This window comes from Callithrix jacchus, chromosome 10 (genome assembly GCF_049354715.1).
Source record: "Callithrix jacchus isolate 240 chromosome 10, calJac240_pri, whole genome shotgun sequence".
NCBI lineage: Eukaryota > Metazoa > Chordata > Mammalia > Primates > Cebidae > Callithrix > Callithrix jacchus.
In genome coordinates, this window is record NC_133511.1 from 96477797 (window position 1) to 96496807 (window position 19011).

The 19011-nt window shown below is 37.2% G+C and overlaps 1 protein-coding gene across 1 annotated transcript in view; it reads right to left on the bottom strand.

Moving 5' to 3' along the window:
• The window catches only part of DCDC5 (doublecortin domain containing 5), a 269733-nt gene extending 254422 nt beyond the window's left edge, over positions 1 to 15311 (bottom strand). The window contains 3 exon segments of the mRNA XM_054241486.2: positions 86 to 249; positions 3747 to 3848; positions 11910 to 15311. The gene's annotated coding sequence lies outside the window, so the exon portion shown is untranslated.
• Positions 15312 to 19011: the final 3700 nt, after the last annotated feature.

Genomic DNA, 19011 nt, shown 5'->3' on the forward strand with positions numbered 1-19011 from the left:
GGTGCTACTTGGCTTCTCAAATCTCCTTTCAAATTAGCTCACCCCTGGAAAGATTGAGGACAGAAAACAAACCCTTTGCTCCTACCTGTATGCTCTACCATAAGAGACCCAAATTTTTTGCTCATTCTTCAGCAAAAGTGGATTCTTAATTTCTTGACCATTCTCATCAAAAAGCCGCATTGAAGAAAAATTGAGGCCTGGTGGGTTGATGCAAGAACCTTGAAGCCTTTGATGAATCTTGAGACGGAACTGGTTGGGGGCGGGGCGGGGCAGAGGGGATAAAGAAGAATAAATAACCTAAAATGGGAACATCTGTAATAAACTGTCTCTACTCTGTAACAAATGAAGTTCAAATAAATGATAATTAAATTCATATAGAATGTTAAAAGAAGTGTGAAATGACGGCAATGTTTAGCTCAGTGTAAAGTAACAAAATGAGCATGAGCTTTTAACCAGCAGGGGGTGCCACAGGCTTGTGATTGAGCTCTGACCCTTTGGCACGGGGCCTGAAGGCAGATGTGGCAGTTTTACAGAAAGAGCATTTAGCTTCTACACATGGTAAAGGTCCTCTTTGATAAGGGTTATATACTTTTCTTGTCTGAACTACATATTTTGTTAGGGGACTTCCAGACCACGTTCAAGTTTTACAATCACCAGTCTCCCTGTCCCCAAGAAATCTCAGGTAACTAATAATAGGAGAATTGCAAAAATTAAAATGACTTTTCATGTAAGTTGGTTCATTTACAAAGGTCTCTTTCTAGATGCATTTTAATTATGAACCCTGAAATAGCTTGTGAACAGCTTCAACAATGGATGTTTTTAAGTTGTAAGACATCATTGAAGTGTGAGGTATGGAAAGCTGTCATTTAATATTTAAAATAATAGCATTGTCATTGTTTGCTTCCATCTTGCGTTTAGAATCTCTAAATTATCAAGACATTTCTAATTTAGGGGACGTTTAAAATATAAAGTAAATCTAACAGAAGTGTGCTATATGTGGTATTTTTAAAGGCATTTTTCATTATCTTCTGTCAGCTTTGTTTAAGTGTTTCACCTCTGCTCTTTCCTGCTCTGCACTCCACCCTATCCATCACTCTTCCCCTAGTCTTCTGTCATGGGCTTCCTTTTCATCTCTTCCTTGTCAGTTCTTGTGTCTCACGATTTCTTGTTACTCTGTAATCTCGGCAGGGTTGTGGATATAGCTGTGGTCTCTACTGGCCTAACTGCAGTTCTTTTTTTTCTTTTCTTTTTTGCTCCTCTATTAATTCCCATTAATAGAGTCCTTTTTTTTCTTTTCTTTTTTGCTCCTCTATTAATTCCCATTGCGGGTATATTGAGAAGTGCTAAATGCTGAGGCTCTGAGGAAAGAAGGTAAAGTTGAAGGTCTGCCATGCATCTCAGGTGTCTCACTGATTGGCTGTAAACTCTTGACTGAGCAAATATTCCCTTCGACGTGCAACTACATGCATAGGACCTAAGAATTAGGCATTGTCCTAGTTAGAGATACATAACAGTATCTCCAACTTCAGCGTTTTCATTAGCTGAAGATTTTTAGTCTTGAGCATTGAAAAGGCTAGAAATAATGACACTTTCTTTCACTAATGTAAATAGTCCTCATCCAGCATAGCCAATTCCTTTGAATTAAAAATGATAATTACTCTCCTCTTTAGGTGTTTAAGAGGCAAAGGTGTAAGAACGGTAAAAATCTACATTGCCTTGGTTATTTTTCCATTGAAACTGCAAATATATTTTGAAATCTATAGACTATATTTCCAAAGCCCTACATTTATTTTTGTGTAGTCTCAGCCCTTGAGCTTATTTTTGTTGCTTTTCTATTATTTCAGAAAACATGTTATGCTGATCACTTTTTAAATCACAGAGATTTTGCTTTACAGGCATCACCATTTTATAAAGAGGAATGATACAAAAGATTTAAGGCCTGATCCAGGAAAGAAATCAGTGCACAAAGAACAGGGATGTAAGGTAGACATGCGATGGGAGCGCCTGACCACTTAACCAAATTCACTTTCACAGGAGTTGCACTGCAATCTCTATTTTCTCAAGTTGGTGACAGACTGCAAGAGCATTCAACAATCTACAGGAGGCAAGGGCCTCTGTGCCCTTCATCTTTAGGTCATTGGTTAGGGCTTTGCAGTGGCAACCAAACATTGTGATAATCTTCACCCATTTATCTTTAAAGCTATCATCACCAGGCCTTTATAGGATAAGAATTTGTTCAAGAATCTGAAAAGAGTGTGAAACATCTTAGGCTAGTGATTGAGACAAGTGTCCACACAAGGGAGCAGCTGTCCATGGGTGGTGTCACAAGGGCTCTCCCAAAGAGCTTTATAATGTTCCTAATTAATGTTTTTGCCCCAGATTTATCACATACAGAAGCACAGCATAGCTCAATTTCTGTGTGCTATAAGTCAACACAAAAAAGATTCTATAGAATAGTATCTTCCTTTTTTTTTTTTTTTTTTTTTGAGATCAGGTCTCACTCTGTCTCCAGGCTGGAGTGCAGTGGTGGGATCTCAGCTGATTGCAACCTTGTCATCCCAGGGTCAAGCAATCTTCCCACCTCAGCCCTGAGTAGCTGAGACTACAGGCATGCACCACGATGCCAGGCTAATGTTTTTTATTTTTTGTAGAGATAGGGTTTTGCCATGTTGCCCAAGCTGGTCTCAAAACTCCTGAGCTCGAGAGTTCCATTTGCCTCAGCCTTCCAAAGTGCTCGGATTACAGGCATGAGCCACCATGCCCAGCTTAATATCTTCCTGTATAAGATAATATAAATGCCATCTTCAATTTTAACACGAACTCAATAGTAAAATATTCTAATGTAAAAAGAGGGGTGACAGGTGAAAAACCCTATCAAGGCCTTTATGTCATAGTGATTTGTATAATCAGTTATGTTACAGTAAAAAGAAACCAGGCAAGGCTCTGGATCCTTCTCTCTCTAATCAAAGTAGCATTTCTTCCTCTCTTCCAGGTCCAGCTAATGATCCAATGAGAGCATCCCAATTCATATGCAACTTTTTTGATTGGCTGTAAAAGCCAGGTAATGGATACCACCAGGAGAGGTAAATCTGAGGATGCTGAACTGAAGGGAGAAAAAGGGAACAAGTTACTGAACAAAGGCAAGGCAACAGAGCCCAAAACACTGGTGTGCACTCGGGTGCATAACCCCAATTTGTAAACAACAGGCTGTTCAGTGTGTGTCCTTTTTATGCAAGACAAAGACCCAAAATAAAGACCCTGAACATGTTGGTTCTGCCTGAGAAACATCCCAGTTGTCTGGAAAACAGAAAAAGGTAAGAGTGCCAAAGATGTGAGCAAAAGAAGCTGGACTTGCTCACAATGAGCATGGGAGAAGACCAAGGCTGCATGCTAATTACTCAGAATCTAGGGTTTAAGAATAACCTAGACCCAGGGCATATCTTTTACTTTTTTAAAAATTGTGAAAAAGAGGGAAATCCTGATGTATCAAAACTAGGGCTCAGTATAGACGGATTCCAAATATAAGCATGATGAAGCTTAAGAAACTTAGGTATGGAGTCCAGGAGTTAACACTATGCTAAAGCTGAAAGCCTAAGAAATTCAGAAGTCAATCTTTGCAATATCAGTCTTTGCAGATCAACAAACCATTGATCTTCTGCAAACAACCTTAAGATGTAACTGTCTAAATTAGATACAAGTAACTTGCAAGACACTTAAAGTCATAAGTAAATTGTCAGAAAACTCACTCTTTCCATCATATCATCAGGTTGAATTGGGCTATCAGATCCCAAATCTTTTTTACTGATACAAACAGAGATCTCTCCAGTGTTTTTACCATTTTCAAATACCTGAAAAATAAACACATAAATACATGCACACAGACATACATATATTCATACACACATAGATAAATTTAGGCAGTCCTCCCTCTTCACGGGACCATGTCAATTGAAAATTGTGCACATGGGAAGTGTGCAAAGAAAGGACTGACTGTATAAACACATGCAAGTAAGTAATTGGCAATGGAAATAAACAGCACTAAAAAGAAGAAGTCTCCTGCTTCTCCTTTGGTTTCAGTGCATACCCTACAATCTTATAATAGAAGAAAATGTGAACATTCAAGAAGGAATCACTGACCACAGCAGATTCTTAAATGAAGCAAATGCCAAAAAAAAGTCAACTAATAACCAATTAATAGCACATCTTATTCTTCATAAAATCACAAATAATGTGAGGAATATTTATACTTTGGTTTACACTTAAATATATCAGTGTTCAGCTCATCTTTTGGCTCACTAAAAGGAAATTTAATCTGACAGATTTATTGCATAACAGTACGATGAAAGTCATCAATTTTGAGTGCATATATCCAACAAGTCGTTGAGAACAGAGATAAAATTCATAACATTGCATTATGTAACACTCGCTGGGGGAAAAAAAATGCTAGCAAACATTCTGGTTAAAAGGATCTGAATAACCAGTCCCGACAGGATGGCTTCACCAGAGTGAACACCACCCCTTCAGCCACACTGAGGATCATGTGGGGTGTGCCATTCACCAGGCAAGAAAGGAAGCAGCTGAGAGAGGGCCTGATGAATAATTTAAACCCCTGCTTTTTATTTTTTTTTTCTCAAAAGCTCTTTTCTTCCTCTCTGATATGCCCATCACATCAGCAGACCCATTTTATTTATTTCTAGTGCTATTTCCAGAGAAAATAATTTGGGAGAATACTTATTTAAAAATTTTTAAAACCATTTTTTAAAAATATTTTTTGAGAAAATTTGACATTTATTTAATTAGTTTCAACCTGGTTTTGGAAATAATGTGCTTCAATAACACTTCTGCAGCCTTTAGACATAAAAAGAGAAAAATAAAAAGAGTAATAATGTCAAGAATTGTAGGTTTCATTCCAGTCAGTGATATTCATTGAGTGATAGTACAGTAGAGACACTACAACTCTCAGCCTTGGTACATTGATATTCCATGCCCCACAGTATCTTTTCTCAGTGGCGATTATTTTTAAGTAATAATCCTGAGTAAAGACACAATTCTGAGTTTAAAAAAATTTATCTACTTTTCCAAGGAACCTTGTAGACCCAACTTCTGCCTGCAAACTTAAGAAAATAATGTGGGAAAAGACTCTTACTGTCCTAATAATCTCTTCAGGGCTCAACTTTGGAATAAAACGCTTAAGCAACGGAGAAATTTAACAGTGAAGGTCACAATTCTCGGTGGCATGTATTCTGCAAGGTTAGTGCTGACAAAAGCTCAGTTTGGAGAACTTATTGATGTTCCTTTGTCGAGACTTGCTAGACATGGAGTCAGAGTGCAGCAAATTATATTCTGGAAAATAGCAGCGCCAAGTGCTAACTGCTAAACTGAGAAAGCAGAGAGGTCTTGTCAACACCTAACACCTTCATTAGCTCACTACTTTCTTCAGTACTGATAGATAATAAGGCTTCCCTTCTATGTCCAGAAAAGTGTTCTCAAAAATAAAAATAAAAATTGGCTATGACCTCTGCAAATCCTGCAAGGGCACTAAAAAAAAAAGATGTTTTAGTGGTTATATAAATGTTTAGATGTTTAAGTGAAGGGAGGTTGCCCTCCACTAGTCATACCTATAATGTGTTTTCACTGTGTGTCCAGAAACCTAAAAATTCTCCATACTGAAATCTTATGAGATTCTGTTTTTCTGAAAGCTCAGCTCTAGATTTTAAGCTATATATTAATATGCCTATTTTAAAATGCAATATATATACACACACAAATATGTTTATTTACTTATTCCTCCTTTGCATGAGGAATATTTTTATTTCTAATACCCAATGTTTAAGCAAAGATAGTTCTCTAAAGACAGAGTTTCTATAATTGACTTAGATACAGGAAAATAAAAAATAGTCTACCTTTATTTTCCTACTGCCCAATTCTTGGCTTAAGAAAAATCGGCTGCTGTATTGGCTTCCCAGTGGTTCTCTGCATGGCCTCACCTCCCTACAGCTCTAAATTAAATTCTCACCCTTAGAGGGGGATAATGCAGAAAGCCAGCTGAGGCTAGCCATGGGTCCCAAGGAATAAGTTAATAGAACCTAAAAAATAATGATACAGATCCTGTTGAAAAACACAGCAGCTAATGACTACTGAAGAAACATCTAGAAATAGGAATTTATTTCTATGCCCTTAGTCACACAAAATACAGTTTCAAGACAGTGTTTTCTATGCACCAACCTTTTTAATTTCCTTCATGTCAATATTGACTTTTCATAAGCTAAACTAAATTAGATTAACACCCAAGTTTCATTGTAATGTCAATTCATTCACTCAACAAATACTTATTGAGTGCCTACTCTGTGCCAAGCACTGTTAAGGTACTTAAAAAGCATTAGTCAACTAAGATTCCCGCTCTCAATATGTTTACCCTCTGCTGGACTAGAGGGAGGGGCCGATGATAAACAATAAGCAGAACACAAACGAAGTACATCATATAGCATATTCAGGATACGCCTGCATCTTGTAAGACCTGAAGTTTATTCAATTTGGTGGGTCTTCTTTAACAAAAACAATGCAAAACTACTAATGCAAAACTAGTTATGAACTACTCAGAATAAGAAAACAACTTACACACATTAAAAAGCTGATACATAGCAAAAACATTAAAAATTCTGAAAAAGTCACAAGATATTTTCATCAACTATCCAAAGCACATTTATTTTTGCTGCATTGTCTTTGATCGCCTCTTCATATAGTAATTCTGTAACATTTTCTATACAGAGAACAGGAAGATAATCTGGCATTATCCCTAGCATGATTAATCAAAAACAATTATTTTATTCTTGATTAGAAGTTTCTTTTGGCATTACAACTTTATTAGCCATTTCCATTAAAACTTTAGGATTCATGCCAAATTTTGAAAAACCTCAATCAGATTTCTTTAAAATATGAGCTGTAAAATGTGAAAAAATTTTCTACCAATTAATTGGCTCTGTTAATTTCACACCATGTTTCTCTTCCACCTCCCACTCACATACATTTGGTGCCAGGCACTTTAGTGCACCAATCAGAAGACAGTATACTATTGGGTCAACAGGCAGTAACTGTCTTCCTGGAAGCTCTTTCCATACCAAAATGGCTAGCACTAACTGAATTTATAGAGAAGTGACAGCAAAACACTAACTAGATTCCTCTGTACCCAAATTCAATGTATCCCTAACTCAATTTCTCTTCAGTCATACCTCAATAAAAATGTCTGCAGTCATTCAACATCATATGGTACAAGAGAGGGTATGAAAGAAAAGAAATTGAAGTGGAAAGAGACAACTATTAAATTTAAAATATATTAAGTTTGCAAATTTTACAGGAATTATGCAGGGAAGGGGCCATGAAGCTTAGGTTTCATTAGCTCATGGTAAATGCACCCCGTGTAAGGGAAAAGGTGGTGTAAAGGAGAAAAATTACAGCAGGGCAGGAGATACAGGCCTGGGATCAACGAGTGTGATGGATGTGCTGGTCATCACATGAAATGGGTGATCCAGATAAGCCTCAAAGAGAGACAACATTTGCGCAAAGATTTAGAGGTAAAAGAGCCCAACAGACAACTGGGAGAAGAGTACTGCATGCAGAGGGAGCTGCCAGAGCAATGAAATAAGACAGGAACGTGTCCAGTATGTTCCAGGAACTGAAAGGAAGCTGGTGTGACTGGAGCAGAGTGATGGGGAGAGAAAGTAAATAAGAAATCAGAGAGATAAGGGGTAGAGAATGAATTGTTGCAGGGTTTCGAATAGTGTAGTAAAAGGATCTGTCTTCCTAACACATTTTTGAAAGGATCATTATGGCTGCTGCCTTGAGAGTAGACTGTAGGAGGCAAAGGCAATCCGAAGCCAGGGTGACATTGGCTCAAACCAGAGTATTAACAATTGACATGGTGAGAAATGGGCAGTTTCTGTTGTCCATTCAGAGTTATGCTATTTGCTTTTTTGTTTATTAGCAGGACTGGGAAATAAACTTTGTAGGTAGGCTAATATTTCAGAAACATGTTTGCATTTATGGATGTAAATAAATCAATGTAAATATAACTGTTCACGTGGAGTATTTGTGAAGGCATAAAAATGTCAACAAAGTACTAAAAATATTTTAATTTTAGAGACAGTGACTTAAACTATACAGGGAAACTTAAACTATATGAAGAAAGCTGACCTGAATGGGCAGTTATGAGCCAATGTGGTTCTTTGATGAGCTTGCCTGGAATCACTTATGACATCTATCTAAGGACTCGTGCAAGGCCTAGCTCAGTACTATTATCAGGCCTTTAATGCTATAAGTCTGGTTAAGAACTAGCTATGGGGGAGCAGCAGGTTCCCAAACTCTCCATAACCACTGGCAGACCACCCAGGAAGCTCTTCCGTGCGTGAGCAGAAGGCCAAACACCTAAGCTTCAAAATGCCTCAGGATGCAATGCTGTCAAGAGGCAATAATAGAAAAATGACACTGCAGTGTGTTGCCAAAGTTGGTTGGCTGTACTGTGACAGGATTTATTACTAGAGGTCTGGTGAAGGAAAGGAATATAAAATAGCCACACAAAACTATCTGGCATATTTCAGGTGAACATAATTAAACACATAATTAATATATAAGGTTAACTTACATGTTGTCTTGAACTGGGGTTCCCTGAAACTGACTCTGAGACCAAGGTTTGCCTGCAGGAAGTTTACTGAGAACTCTCTCCAGCGCTGGTGAGGGAATGAGTGGAAAAAAATGGGCAGATGGGCAGGGTGAGTTGAACTGTGATGCAGTTGCAACAAAAGCCTCTGGTGGAAGCTCTAGAGTCGGGAAGGCACTTAAGGTTGTCCAGAATCAAGGCAAGGGGGACATGCCTTTGCATCTGTGTACCAACCAAATGTTGGATGCAGGCTGCCCTGAGGGTGGGAGCCTAATCTTGGGAGAAGCAGCTCCTTTACCCTGAGGGTAATTATCTAAGAAGGATGTAGCTGTGGCAGTGGCACAGAGGGGGATGGGTGTCTCGGATTCCCTGAAAGGGAATCTGGGCAGTATGGCACAGCATCCACTACACACACATATGGTAAGTCAGAGTGCAAGACACACTGTCATCTACCTGAACTCGCTCAATACTCAAAGCAACTGGATTTTACAGGTGACTCTCAGAAAGGTTAAGTGACTTCACCAAGGTACATCTATTCATAAAGGGCAGGGAAATCTTTAGAAATCAAGTCCAATGACTCCAATGACATTTTTAACTACAGTTATCAAACTTTACTATTCTATCTAACATTAGAAGCTCTAATATATAAAAATTTAAAAACTTCCAATATATAAATCTTAAAGGCATAGAAAAATACTGTACAGTTGAGTTTTTACCTAAATCAAAGAACACAAAAATTAAAATATTTTTCTTATATAGGAAGCTAATTAGCCATGAAAAAAAATATTTATACAACCAGAATTCGGGCCAAACGCGGTGGCTCACGCCAGTAATCCCAGCACTTTGGGAGGCCGTGGTGGGCAATCACGAGGTCAGCAGTTCGAGACCAGCCTGGCCAGCATGGTGAAACCCTGTCTCTACTAACACCACAACCAGAATTCAAAGTCACTTTCAAAGACAGAAAATCACCTTAAACATTATATGTTCAATTAACATTATATGTACACTAAATAAAATACATATACTACTTTTTCCATTTTTATAGACTTGCAAGATAGTTTTTAGAATATTCATATTTTTATATTTTCTCAAACATATAATATAAATCAAACAGTAAACTTATCAAATTTCAATATTCAAAGTGACAATCACAAAGCAAATACTAAAATTATGGGATTCTGGCAACAAGAATTTGATTAAAAATTCATATATTTATACTATATAAGAAAATGTGTTTTAATACCTAACATAGATGTCTTTAAATATTATTTAACAAGTAAGGAGCCACTAAACTAAATTTTGTTCCAGGAAATGAAAATGTACTTAAGTAAAAACAGATTATATAATTCTGTTTTTTTCTTTGGGACGGAGTCTCGCTCTATCACCCAGGCTGGAGGGCAGTGGCACAATCTCGACTCACTGCAACCTCTGCCTCCTGGGTTCAAGTGATTCTCCTGCCTCAGCCTCCTGAGTAGCTGGGATTACAGGCGCCCACTACCACACCTGGCTAATTTTTTGTATTTTTAGTGGAGACAGGGTTTCACCATCTTAGCCAGGCTGGTCTTGAACTCCTGACCTCGTGATCCACCCATATTGGCCTCCCAAAGTGCTGGGATTATAGGCATGAGCCACTGCACCCAGCCTAGATGATATAATTCCTAAACTTCATCAATCTAAATGGTAACTGGACCAAAAATTAAATATATTTTTAAGCCCAAAAAAGGTAGAACTAAGAAAATAATTTTTTTGGAAAGAGATATTTTAAATTTCCAATGTAAGGTACAGCAGAGCCTGCCATTTAAAAGGATGTAAAGTAGGTGGCTGCCTATGGGGTAGGGTTTTAGGAGTGGGCCCAAAGACTCTAACCTCAAAATCTCTCAGCCACCAACTTGGCCACTACTTGACATTTCAGTTAGAGATTCACTCCTTTGTCACAATTAAAATACTACAGCTACGTGAGGGGAAACTATATTCAGCCTTATTGGTTATTGATGCTCTAAGGCTGTGATTTTCAATCTCAGCTCCCTGGAATCCCTCAGAGGCCTGGAGTGGGGGCTGGGATTAGGGTGTTGGGCAACAGTGGTTCCACATGAGAAATCAGATCTGATGAGTGGCTCTGTGGAAGCAGCCACCATCCTGGCTTCAAACAGAGTAGATCCTACTTTTATCTATTTTACATAGTGGATTCTAAGAACTGATTTCAGGGAAAAAAAATTAAACTACTATCTTAGCTCAAAACAAAATATGACATATCTTTTTCCTAAGAGCAAGTTTTGAACAAAGGGTGGTAATAAGAGTCTGGGTTATCTGCCAGCAGGAATTGAGGGCTGGAGCAGAGAAAGGGTCAAAGGAGACTCCTGTAAAATGGCCCTCATCGGCTTCACAGTGACCCTGGGAATGGGCCCACATTCCTTCCTTGTAAGTATCTAAGTCATTTTCCATTGTTTTCTTATAGCATTTTAAAAAATACTCTTACCCCATTTTTCTGTGACTACTGACAACATTTCCAAAATAAGACATATGTTTCTGCAAAAAGATTTCAATTTGTATTTAATTGCAATTCTAAATTCAATATATGAAAAAACATACAATTTTCTAGAAGACAGTGGCAAAGGAAATTTGCTTGCGTGTCATGTCCTAACCCAAGTAATTTCAACAAGCCCTTAATAAATGAGAATATCTCAAGGATAATTGCAACAAGGATTTCACTTTGTCTAAATTAACTTAGTGCCTAAAATTATATTTAATTGGGATTAAAATATCAGGCATGTGGGTCCTTGTCAGTAGCTGAGTATTATGTATTTTGTAAAAAGAGCTTGGCAAATAAAGTTTTTTGGAGATTCCCGACTCTGATGTATTTATTTTTATAGAAAGTCTGTCTTTTGATGAGAAAAACATAGTCATGTGCCCCTGAAATTTTATTTTACTAGGATAAATTAACATTGTAGGATGAAATATGAACTAAATCATCAAACTTCTCCCAAATTATCAGCTTAGGGATCATATTCTTACGCTTGGATAGAGTATATGTTTTTACTGCCATTCAGTTTCATTTCTTTATATCAAATATTCCTGTAAACATAATTTTCCTCTAAAGTGAACGGGCATCCTGAAATGCTAAAAGCTATACTAAAGCTTACTATCTAAAATAAAACATTTATATTTTAAGAAGTAATACTTTTTTTCATCATAAAGCACTATCAAAACTAAGTAGAATCTTAAGTAGGTGTAAATTCATCACTTCATTTTCACTTACTAGAAAATCTGCATTCATTTACGTTCAAATGAAGAGTTTATGCTCGCTGACGTTTATGGTGAGTCAGGCTAACATAGATGTCAGTGGGTAATCCAGGGGACGGCAACATATGTAGGAAGGGAATCTCAGCAACTTGAGCATATCAAACACTCTGTGAAAAAGCTAATTGAGAGGTAAAAACAAATTAACTGCTATGGAGAAGGACAATCTCCCTGAGAGAGAGTGTATGCCTGCAACAGTAAGGTTCAGTGGTTGCATTTAGACCAAGTAACTGCTGGGACAGTAATACAGCTCTAGCCTGTGGACTTTCCCCGCTGACTGCCCACCTGGCAATTCTCCGGGCACCTTCTAGGATGTCAGGACTGCACAGGGAAAGCCTGTCTCATTACAACAGGCACTGCATGGGAGCTAATGCCCAGACCAATTGCTCTTCCCTGATTTTGATACAGACGCAGTTTTTCTCTTCAGCAGATCTAGAAAAAGAAGATTGTATCTTCCTACAGAGATTTACACCTGACTGCAGATGCCTGTCAGAAAACAGGCTAGTGTGAATACACTGGCATGATCCACAAGAAGGAGGAGGAGGAGGACAATGAGGACAGGAGGAAGAAAAGGTGGTGGCAAGATGGAAAGGAGTCCTGCAAAGAAGAGTTGTGAGATTTCAGCACTTGCTGCTTTTTAGCTATCACATGAGATCATGAGATGTGTAGAGGCTTCCCAAGATCTCAGTTTCTTCATCTTTAAAATGGGTGGTCCAGTATTTGTCTACTATTGTGAAACCTACATGTGAAGATTGATTATCTTCATTACATTTTGCCCAACCTTTAGTGAGTGTTCTTGAAATCACAATGACCTTGCATATTCCAATGCTGCTACTCGAGCCAAAATTCCACTTCAAATGAACACAAAGTTGTCTTGTTTTACTACTTGTACTTAGGCCGTATCCTAAATGTGTTTCCCACTGTTTATTCAAATAACTTAGGTGACATAACAGAGCATGCTAGGGGTTATAAATACATGTTTGGGAAAAGTGGTTAAATACAAAAGGTAAGGATCAAGGAATGTACAGTGAAAATAAGAATGCAAGATGCACGCAGAACAGTGAAAACACCAACCAAGAAAAACATCTTGTCACGCTTTCAGGTACAACTGACCTCAGTTATCATTTCATTGTTCCATAGATTCCTAAATATTAGAATAATCTTTCTATTAGTACAAATGAATGATTACAAACTTAAAACTTTTTTTAAATAACCACAAAATAGAAGGCAAATCTCAACTGCTTTTATGGTGCTTTTGTGCCATTAAAAGTATAAATTTAAGTATTCAATGCATAGAAAAGTTATATCTTTTCTGTTATCAACCAAATTAGCCCATTTTCAAAATATAAAGAGGTCTGGAAACTTAAAATAATGAAATTGTAGTAAAAATTTTTGCTAATCTGTTCATATTGTTGTCATATTGGTCCTAATTGTATGAAAATAATCATGGTCATGGGCCAAAAAGGTATTCTATGCTTCTCTGCATCTTCCCACAGTACCTAGCACAATGTCTCTGGACAAGAATTTGATAATATGTGGATTTACTGGACTATTCATTTAAAATCTTTCTTTCCGCCATTGGCAGAATAAAAATTGTTAGATGCATACTACCTGGATGATGAACTAGATGCTGGATGAGACATCCTTTAAAAAAGAAATCTCTGAATTATCCCTTTAACAAAGCTTAAACTTATGTACATTAGAAGAGAACACTATAACTAAAAAATATAAAAATAGAAAGCCTAAAAGAAATATCCACATCAGACCCTATGAATCCTGTGATTATCCAGGTTACTAAATTCTACCATATTTCTCTTGCTCATGGTCAGAAAACATTTAAGTGAAGTTAATGAAGATTAAAGACATTCTACGTCCTAAGAGTTCTGGAAGTTGTCACAGGTGGAAAGGGAAGCTAGATATCAATCAGAACATTGTTCTACGTAAGTATTTCTGATAAGCTGCCTAAAAAAGACCTCAGAAGAAAGAGCCTGAATTGCCAACGCTCCATTAATTTGTTGCTATTTGCTTTCTCATTCTAAGCAAATATTCACTTTCAGACCTAATTTCAAAGATAGCCCCCATCCCAAGCTGGCTCCCAAGTTTGACAAGTTCTAGGCCCCAGAGAAACTGGATCTGCCTCGATTGGCAGCAAATAGAAAACAACTCTCAGAGCATCACTGACCAAATGTGTGTGAAATGCACTGATTCCAGTGAAAGGATGTGCCTGTACTCATCTTCCTCTCACTCCTCCATGCTTTCTCCCACCTACTCACACATCACACATTCTTCTTCCTCATCAATTCTCTGTCAAAAATCACCCACCTTCCTACTTGCTTTCCCACTCACCATCCCCCTACAGATTTGCTAATACCCTTTCCTATCAATCTTTTCTTTCCTGCTTTCCCAGAGAAATGCTAACATTGCTGACATTTCCATGGAAATAAAGAGGAGGAGGAGTTGTATGGAAAGAACAGGACTAGAAGGGAGAAGTCACTGAGTCATGGCTCTAGCAGATGTTCTCACAGAGACTGAGAGTAGTGGTATCGACAGGGAATAAGTGGTAAGAGAAAGTTTAGAATAGTAAAAAATTGCTCCAAAACGCTTGTTGCCTGAAGGGCTTTGTAGATGATGGTGCACATTGAGTGTAACCATTCATCAACCTAAAATTTCATCAACCTAAAAGATGCTATGACTTGATGGCGAGAGAATGTACCAGAGTCCAGATAGAAATAAACTGTGGTTGTGACCATATAGGACATACAAGTGCACATAAAAATTATGTGAAAGGTGAGAATGATCATTAGGAACAATGCAATTACAAGGTGACAGAACTCTTTCCTAAAATTCCTCAAATGGTGTTGTTTCAATTTTTTTTAAACAAGGAACTTTCCCATGGCAGAAATGAGCAACCACACTTAGGCTGTTCTCAGTTCTTTATCTTGTATGCCCATTTAAACTTGTTACTGTATTATGTCACATGATTGCAAAACAGGAGTGAGGCAATATGGAACACAGAAATGGTGGTCCTTTTAATAGGTGATCTTCTAATGTTAAGACCCAACCAAAAGCTGCTATTGTTCACTGATGAAGGAAAGATGTGATAGGGATGAAAAGCTCAGTGGAGAGGTTAAGAACACCAGATACAATATGAAAAAGCAGCCCAGAGGATTTTAAATTGCACCCTGCCTCCAGCCCTTGGTTGAGAACCACTGCTCTAGAAGATGATATTGGCTACAATACATTATTTTGATTCTTGAAGTTGAGCTCCGAACTTACACATACATGTAACAGAGTGATAAAAATCATAAAGAAGACTAGGAAGATAATCATCCCCATTTTTTTTTTTTTTTTGAGACGGAGTTTCTCTCTTGTTACCCAGGCTGGAGTGCAATGGCGCGATCTCAGCTCACCACAACTTCTGCCTCCTGGGTTCAGGCAATTCTCCTGCCTCAGCCTCCTGAGTAGCTGGGATTACAGGCACGCGGCACCATGCCCAGCCAATTTTTTGTATTTTTAGTAGAGACGGGTTTCACCATGTTGACCAGGATGGTCTTGATCTCTTGGCCTCGTGTTCCACCCGTCGTCACCATTTTTAATCAAATATTTTCTAAGATTGAAATGAACAGAAAAGAGGAAAAATGCTTTACTAGAGCTATATAAGTTATAGTAAGCTCATTTATAAATGGAAAATATATTTGTTTATTGATAAGTCACTTAGCACTCTATGATAGTACACGCCACAAGGTGGGATAAAATTGTTCATAATAGGAAAAGATGTGGGCCTTGCCCACAGTGAATCAGAGATAGCTGAGTTAGAGATGGTGTCCAAAGGAAGGTAGGCCATTCCATATACACCTATGGGAATTTAGAGTTTAGGTAACTGATATGAGTTGATTCTGGAATTCATGCAAGATAGTACACTGTGGCCTTTGCTCCATGTGTCTTCAGTGGGAATTAGCAAATTATCCCCACCTAAGAGGAAATACAAAATTCCCAAGATCACCATCACCAATTCCAAGATATTTGTAACTCTGAATATCTAGGGTATACTTTGCTAACTCAGTTTTGTCTCTACTATCTGGCTATTTCAGACATTGAGCTAGTTTTTAAAACTACAGATTTCAGTTGTTTTTCTCAGTCCAAATACCTACATTCAACAATGGCGGTGGGATGGTGCTGGGAAGGAATATATTACCACAAATAATACATAATAATTTATTTACAATATTGCATCTAATTTTATGTGAGAAATATGTCAGTCAATTTGGCTTTGACTTCCTTTTGACAAACTTTATTTTCTAGCCTAACTACTAGAAAGGGTATTCCTATGTAGTACCTGTCCCTGACCTTTCCCTACCCTCTGGCCATGGGTAGTTGAATTTGCATTAAGTACCTAGTTAAGACTGGATTTACCCAAACAAATTCTCTCCTTAAATGATTTGAACCAAGAGACAAAACAATTCTAGTCAGATAATGATGATCATTTAAACCTAAAGGTTAGGGATAGGAGTTCCAATTTTCCTTCACATACATATGAAGAAGTTAAAAAAAAAAGCAAGCTTGACTCAACAAATGAAAAACTCTCAGAGATGCAGAGATAAGAGATCATGGGGCGTCAAGAAAAAGAGACATGGAAAAGCAGTGACTTTCATATGAGACTCTGCTATGTTTCCTGATATTCATTTGTCTAAGATTTCTTTATATGTTTTCAACAAATCTTATTTTCATTTGAGATAGCTTAAGAAAGGTTATGTTACAGGTATAAGACAGTTTTCATGAAAACATGATATTATCATTAGAGCTGATGGAAAAGGGGGAAGTGATGAGAGGGAAGAGAGAAATTGAAATTTTCACTTACCCTAAGCCCATCGCTTTCCGACAGAAGACGGAAAATGAGTGGCTCTGATACATAAATAGTGCTATTCATAGGACTCTGAGCTGGATCTCTGAAAATGCCAATGACCTCTTTATATGCCTGGGACATATTATTGCAATTCATGGTGGCTACAACTAAATAGTGATGAATAACTGGGAGAGCAGACCAGCAATTAATCATGACTTCTTTTATTTAGCAATTTTCTGATGTGAAAAAAATTAGTCATAAGCCAGAAAACTTTCCTTTTTAAAAAAACAAAACATACTACTGACTTCTGCAATGTTCTAATAAAAAACATAATTATTATTATTAGATTTAAGGAAATTAAGATTCAAGGACAGATAAAGGTATTCCCATACCTCACAAATACATTCCTTTGCATTATCTTTAACTTGGATATATTTCCTGCCTGCTTTATCTTCCGATGCTATTGTCTCAAATGTTTGAAGGTAGCAGCCATTCTAAATCAGACCCCATATATCAACCTACACAGTGAGGTATAGGCAGTTACCTAATCATCAGAAAGAATTTAAACTACCTATAGGACTAAGCACAGTAAACTCCACTGACTTCATTTGTTATACCTATTCAGGTCTGGTCATTCTGGCCACAAAAGTCTTTCTATTTCTTTACTATCTAATTGTCCTTCTAAAAATACATTTTAAAAAGGAAAATTACTAAATAAGACATAAAACTAATCATTTTGTAGCTATGGCTCAAAGGAGAAATTCTCCTTTTCCACAATTTTGGTATAAATGATTTTACTGCTAGCCCATCCTATTTTACTGATTTAAAAGTATGGAGAAGAGTTTTAGCTAATTAGCAACTTGGAATGAGAATTTCTTTGCGGGGTGCTACTGGTTATGATTAAAAAGCTACTTTGGTAACCTTGCTATGATTGTCAGTCCAGCCTATACAATAAAATCATTTGAGAGCTTTTGAAAAAATGCCGATGCTTGCACCACACCTGAAGATGTGCTGGTAAATGTTTAGCAATCTGCTTAAGGAAGGGGGTGATTATTATAAATTCTGCTGATATGAAGACAATACGGCACAAAGTCTGAAAATAATAGTAAAATATCTAATACTCCTTATTGTAAATTCCACATAGCCAACTCATTCTCACAGAATGGTTTTACTGATTTTTGCCAAGTCTTGTATCCACATCCATCCTATGCTTCCAACTGAGAAATGACTGTGGTTCTGACCTGAATGTTGATTAATATTTTCATCCATGTTAATAAGACAAAAATGAAACAAAGAAGACATATGTAGGACTGCTCTTGCTAATCAATGACATGAGCAAGTTTTTTGCTGAATCAGATAATGAAAGACTATTTCAATTTCTGTACTATTCACAATGCAACACAGAAATTTTACACTTTGGAATTTAATCTGCATTGTGAACATCTTCCATCACATACTTAACTCTAGACCACAGATCAACAAACTTATACTTTAGGCTTTTCAAGTCGTATGGTCTCCACTCTGCCATGGTAATATGAAAGCAGCCATAGACAATACAAAACAAATACGTATGGCTATATTCCAGTAAAAATTTATTTACAAAAAGAGTAAACAGGCAGATTGGGCCCATAGTATGTGGTATTTCAACTCCCTCATCTAGACAATCAATAAGACATTAAATCAAGCCCTCATGTATAGTATTTGCCAATTTCTATTGTATAAATACTCTTGACTGTGGCCAATTTTCAGATACAATAAGCCATCACTGAAAATAAACTTAGGAAGAAATACACGGTAGCATACACCATTATATAGTGTTTACACTAAACTAACGCAATAGGCATAAATAACTTCAAGAGAATAGGTCATAGTAAAATCTAATTTAAAAATTAGGAAGTGAAGTGTATGACCTATTTCATTGTAAGTTTATATGATTTATAAATAATGGCTATATAAAACAATTACTGGCTTACAATATTCCTGACAACTTAACAATTAGAGCCTGCAAGCTGGTAGAAGTTAGTCTTAGCACAGGAAACCAATTAAGTCAAAATAGCTGTGGGTGGGAACATTGGTACCTTTAAAAACAAACAATCAAACACATACTCCAGAAGATTCTAAAATGCAGCCAGTATTGAAAATCATTTTTCTAAGCCTGAGGCTGGGGCTGATATCCAGGTTTCTTGAGATGTGGAAGAGAAACTTAATTTCTGAGAGA